The sequence below is a fragment of the Silene latifolia genome, chromosome 7 (assembly GCF_048544455.1).
Source record: "Silene latifolia isolate original U9 population chromosome 7, ASM4854445v1, whole genome shotgun sequence".
NCBI classification, from domain to species: Eukaryota; Viridiplantae; Streptophyta; class Magnoliopsida; order Caryophyllales; family Caryophyllaceae; genus Silene; species Silene latifolia.
The window spans coordinates 98,052,895-98,059,120 of NC_133532.1; positions in this window are offsets into that span (position 1 = coordinate 98,052,895).

The window sequence follows — 6,226 nt, forward strand, 5'->3', positions numbered from 1 at the left end:
TGTTGTAGTTGTTGGTCTTGTTTTGTGTGTATAGTGTGAACTTCGGGGACGAAGTTTTTTTAAGGAGGGAAGACTGTAATATTACGGTTTTCTAAGTCTGTTACTCGGCCGAATATGGCTTACTCGGCTGAGTAAGTGTGTCGTGTATTTCTGGACAGACTACTGTCCAGGAATACTCGGCCGAGTAGAGGATACTCGGCCGAGTATACTCTATACTCGACCGAGTATCCGGTCTGACGGGGTTTATTTCCACGGTATGATTTAGAAAGGATTAGAGTTATATAAAACGGGATTTACAATTCTTAATCATTTTAACAAAACCTAAGCATACAACATAACTCTAATCCTCTCCAAATCTCTCTCTCAAATGTGTGGATCGTTCGTGAGTCTAGTGCATCTTTCCTTGCGTCGATTGTGTCGGTAAGCCTCTGATTTCATAAGTTCTATTGATTTGTCTTTTAGGGTTTTTGCCCTAGTTATGATTTGGGAAAATGGGGATTTTGGCATGTTGTAATTGGTATTATGTGATTGTTGTTAGGTGAAGACTTTGTATAGGAGCTATTTTAGCTTGCTTGATTATCTCATTGCAGTTTGTGCTAAGGTAGGGTTTCCCTACTCGGTTTACCGTTTAATTGATTTAAGATGTTGTTGTGATCGCTTGTACAATTGATATTGTGATTATTTGCTGTTGTTGGATTGGAGTTTGGTGTTGGTGTGATGCTGGTTGTTGGTGATGTTCGCGAGGCACGTCCTCGGCTGAGTGGAGTCACTTGCATGAGTGGCTTCATGCCCTAGTTTCGCCCTCTATGGAACCTGCCATAGGAGGGGATGTGCACATTAATGAACAAGGTTATCGCTAGTTGATGAGCGGGGATTTGGTGGGTACGACTGCAGTCCCCCACTGGCAAGGCTACACACTTTAGTGTGTAGTTGTGGACATGGGCCCCAGGCCGGTCTGTGGATTTGGGCCACCTACCGATCTGCGGTCACGGGCCACTTGCACGTCAAGCCAAACTGTGGACATGCAACGGTATTTTGAAAGCCACGATTGGCGGCGTAAAATGCCTTCGACCGGATCGCTTTAGATCGGTCAGTTTCATCTCGGTAAAGGTCTCGAAACGATTAGAGATGTTCGGAGTCGCCACCAAGCATTTGTGGGATGCTTGGAACCCGTTCGAATCAACTTTATACCTCGGTCAAATGAAGCACAAAGCAGTGTTTGACATAGGTACTAAAGATAAGGACTCGTGCCCCCCCTTTTAGCATTCTATGCCTAAAATCACTCTCGTACCCCCTGGATAAGGCCATCCACTATCCAAAGGTTCTGAGTAAGGGGTGAGGGTACGTATTGGGAAGCCCTTCAATCGGACATCCAATCCCGCCAGCGTTAGCGGCCTCTACTGATCGATCGTGGTTGTTTAAGTGCAAGAGTTGATAAAATTGTGTAAATGCATGAATGCACATCCAAAAGTATTAACCTAACATGTGAGCTTTCTAAGTCGGTTTGTTAATCCAAATATCAAGCATAATATGTCAAGTTGGATTTATGGTTGATTTGCATGTGAGAACGGAAATTAAACATCCATTTACCAAATTCGGGTTATGATGCTTAACACGATCCATTTATTGAAAAAGGTAGTCAAATGACAAAGTGTAAAAATGTAAGTTTGTCAATCTGATCCGTCATGGATTCGGATTAACTGTAATCGGGATCATCCTAGACAAGTGCTAAAAACGAGGCGAAACAGTGTCAGGTAGCCCTGTTAAGGCGCAAGCCTATAGGCGAGGTAAGGGGCTCTGCCCAGGTTTTGAAAGACGAAAGTAGAGGGCCTCTTGGGGCGCGAGCCTTGGGGCGAACCAAGAGATGTCTCCTAGTTGTTAAAATGGTTGTTTAAAACCGTATTTATGAATAAATGATTTGCAAGTATGATTTGCATGACTCGGAATAATTACTATAATATTAGTAATATTCGTTGTCGGATTTGCAAGTTTGAAAAGTATAGTTTACAATTAAAAATGTAAAATGTTTGATTTGAGCTAATCATGTTAAGTTCATTTCTTTGTAATTAGTCAAGTTAGTCATCGTATCCGGATTAAACCGACATGGTATAAAGACTAAGGATGATTATGAATTATGACTAATATGTTCACAAATGTAAACAAATGAGAAACGTGGTAGATAAATGAAAAGGGTGTTAAAATACCCATTAAAATGTAATTAACCAATAATATCATCGAGTCACGGAATAAACCGTCATGGTATAAAGAACCAAGGATGATTTTTGATTTATGGTTAAAAAGGTTTGTCATAAAAATGATTTGAAACATTTGAAATGGTAAAAACCGATTACAAATAAGAAATGAAATAAGAGGAAGGACGAGAACAAATACGGTTGAGTCTGACCCGAAAACCAACAAGAGGCGTGAGCCACTTTGCATAACAAAGGGCTTCTATCTCGGGCCAAAACTCGATTTTGGCTCGTCTAACCTATATTTGAATCGTGTTATGCATTATTCATGCTTATAAAGTTATGAAAACAGTAAAGACATAAAATAAATGAGTTGTTTACACCCTCAAACTTATGTATTTTGATGTTTGCGAAGTAGACGACTTTAGAGACGGTTTTCTCGTTATGACTAATCGCGATCAAAGTAGTTTAAAAGAGTGCCTTAAAAAAGGATTTTGTTTTGAAAATGAGTTGAAAATATATTAATTAAAACATGTTGATTGACGAATTGAGTTGGTCAAATGGGTCAGTCGAATGCACGGCGACGGTACCAAAAAAATGTGTAAGGCTTGTGTTTACGATCGGTAGGTCGTAAACACGTGTCGATTTGTTGACTTAGGAAGTCGAGTATAGAAGTTTAAGGGAGATGTGAGGGGGCGGACTTCGCGTAAAGATTGTAGTGTGTGATGGTTGGTATTTATAGAGAAATGTGGGATGGTAGGTCGGTTGTGTTTGCTTAGAGGCTAAGCAGACATCCCATTGAGGCGCGAGCTGCCTCGTGATGCAAATGGGTGTATTGTCCATTTCAATTTGGACGTGGCCAATTCTCTATCCATTATTGATTTTTGGTAATCAAATATGATATCGTGTAACAACATGGGCATCTAATGATATGATTTTGGTGTTACTTGAGGTAGGTGTTTTGCGTGCTAGACTCGGGTTTGACCCGTGTGAGTCGGGATTTGAATTTCGAATCGGTTTTTGGCCCGGTGTCGGTTTTGACTCTAATTAGGGTCATTTTATTGGAAATGACATGATGAAGACATTCATGGCATTATTTTTGACATTCGAGATTTGGGTTGACTCAGGTTGACTCGAGTTGCGGGTTTCTGAGTCGGTTTTGGGTCCGAAGACGGTTTTAACTCTAAATAGTGTTATTTTAATGCAAATGAAGTTAGAAAACTTTTGAAATCATTTTTCCTATCCGATTAGTGCATTAAACCGTCTCATGTATAGCCAATCCATGCACGCATATCAAAAACACGTTACAGTCCAATCATCATCGGGTGGTTTTTGGAAGGTGTAGATACTTGGTATCTACAGAGCCCCCACTTTGAATAAGGCTTGGACAGGGCGAAAGTCAAAGTATGATCTCCAGGTCAATCGAAGATTACAACCTGAAGACCATTGCGATGTCAAGGCGACTCAAAAGGGTTTGAGCCAAGGACCTGCCGTCGGGAAGGGCGACGTCGAGGCGACTCGGGGATTCGAGTCAAGGACCTGCCGTCGGAAACAGTTTAAAGTCTCTCGACTTTTGATTCGGGTCATTTAAAGTCCATTCGACTACGTATAAAGGCTCGCCAGCCATAAGAAGGACTCATACCTGAGGCATCTTCGGGATACGTCCTTGAATCTTTTGCGCGCAAAGGCTCGCCAGCCGGTGTTAAAGGCGGTGCATTTTGAGGCTCGAATGTGATGCGTTTTGAAGCCTTTGGACTTGGCGGGTCGGCGTTTGTTGGTGATGCGTATCCTAAATATGTTGTTTTACACCCTATTTTACACGCATTTCAGAACTCATTTGTGTAGTTTAAGCTACTATTTTCCCTATTTCCGTCTACTTTTGTGTTTTTGTGTAATCTTCGAAATGTGAAGAATTCAGCGAAATCAAGCCGAATCCGCCCCCGAGTATTTAGCATTGCATTTGACATAGAGTAAAGACTCGGGAAGCAAACTTGGTGCGCGTATCGAGGCTCGAGAGACGAATTTACAAAGCTTTTGGAGCCAAGTACCTGTTAAAGAGGTCGATCGACTGCCTACCATGGTCGATCGACCAGCGCGCGATTCCTAAAACAAGTCAGAAGCTACTGTTCAGAGCATCTCAGGCGATCGACCGGTCACAGTGGTCGATCGACCAAACCGTTAATCTGACGTAAATGAAAAGGATTAGAATTTCGAAGCCCATTGTAATTAGGTTATGAGGATTAGGTTACGTGATAATTCCTATATAACGTAACTCTTCCTCAGCTTCTATCATCTAGTTTTTATCATTCAGTTCTTAACATACAATTCGGTATTCATTAGTTTAGTTTAGTTTCGTCAATAAAATCTATTTTTCGTGTTGAGCTTTGGTTCTATCCTCTTCAATTCCTTTTACGGTACTCTTCTGTTCTTTTGTTCAGTTTCGCTGCTTTAATTCGTTCATAGATTAGATTGCATAGAATAGCTTCCCGAAAGCCAAATTATTGATTCATGTTAGCTATTTATTTAGTTATTTCGATTATGAATTCTATAGTTTTATTCGTTAATTTTATCGCTGTTGTTATTTTCGTCATGAGTAGCTAAATCCTTCGTGCTAAGATGTAGGGGATCTGTAGGTTAGACGGCTTTGACGTAGGTGACCTGCTGTCGGCCTCTGGTCGATCGACTGACATACACGGTCGGTCGACCAGAGCGTGTTAGATTTGCTTCGTCTTAATTAATTTAATTGCTATATTTGACGAATCGAGTGCACGCGCCTAGTTGAATGTTTAGGAATTGACCGACCCGACAAGATCGAAAGATAGGGGAGGGAAATAGACTACCTAATTGAGACGACTAAATTAATAAGATCGAGAGATGAGTTAATTTAGATTTTGAGTTTCATTAATCAAGAACGAAAGTTAGCATTAGTGAGATTATGGACCCGTAGCTTAGGCCGAAAGGTTGTTACCTGTTAAATTGGACCGAGAGGACTTTTTATTTTCCCGTCTAACATGTTTAAAACAGTTTACCTAGAGTTGCCGCCGCCGAAACTACAGTGAACCGACCATCTTAGCACCCTTTTTATATTTGTTTTCATCCAGTTTCTTTTATCACTCATTTATTTACTTTAGTTATAGAACAGTTCAAAACAAACCCCTCAAAACTGTTACCTTGGACTAAAATTAGACAACTTTTAATTACATTCGCCTCTCTGTGGTTCGACCCTGACTGCCACTAGCTATAGTAGTCGTTTGGACTTATAAATTTATCTTTGGTACTCTACGACTGTATCAAATTTTGGCGCCGTTGCGGGGAGGCAATTGTTTAATTTTTAGTTGTTTTTATTTTAGTCTTTTTCTTAGTTTAAGGGACATCTGTTCCTTAAACTTTTCTCATTTTCTACTTGTAGTTTCCTCTTATACGCAGGTCACAGGCTGGTGAATTGAGACCGTTAGATCCTGAGATCGAAAGGACTTTGCGTGAGTTGAGACGATCATCTAGAGTATTGCCGACAAAAGAAGAGCTGAGTACTCTGTCCAGTTACTACGAGAACGAGCTATTTGAGGAGGACCCACCTTCATCTCCTGTTTCTACTTCTTCAGTTGAGACCGTTACATCTCCAGATATGGCTGAAGAATCAAGTATAGCCAGTCACTCCGTGCCAACAACTGAGAATATCTATAAGGGATTCGCATTACCAGGGACGGATAGAAAATTCGAAGCAAAACCTTCCTATATTAACTTGGTTGAGAGAAACCAATTTGGGGGAGCTGCAAATGAAGATGCAGCTAAACATATGGAGATATTTATTGACTATTGCTGTTCCATACCCCCACCAGCAGGAGTGACTCAGGACCAAATAAAGGAGACGATGTTCATATTCTCACTTCGTGATGCTGCTAGGGAGTGGTACCGAGACCTAGATCGAGCTGCTAATGGGATAACTGACTGCAATTCTATGGCCCTAGCCTTTTATAAGAAGTATTTCTCTGCATCGAAGACCAATGCAATTAGAGCTCAGATCACGAGCTTTAAAC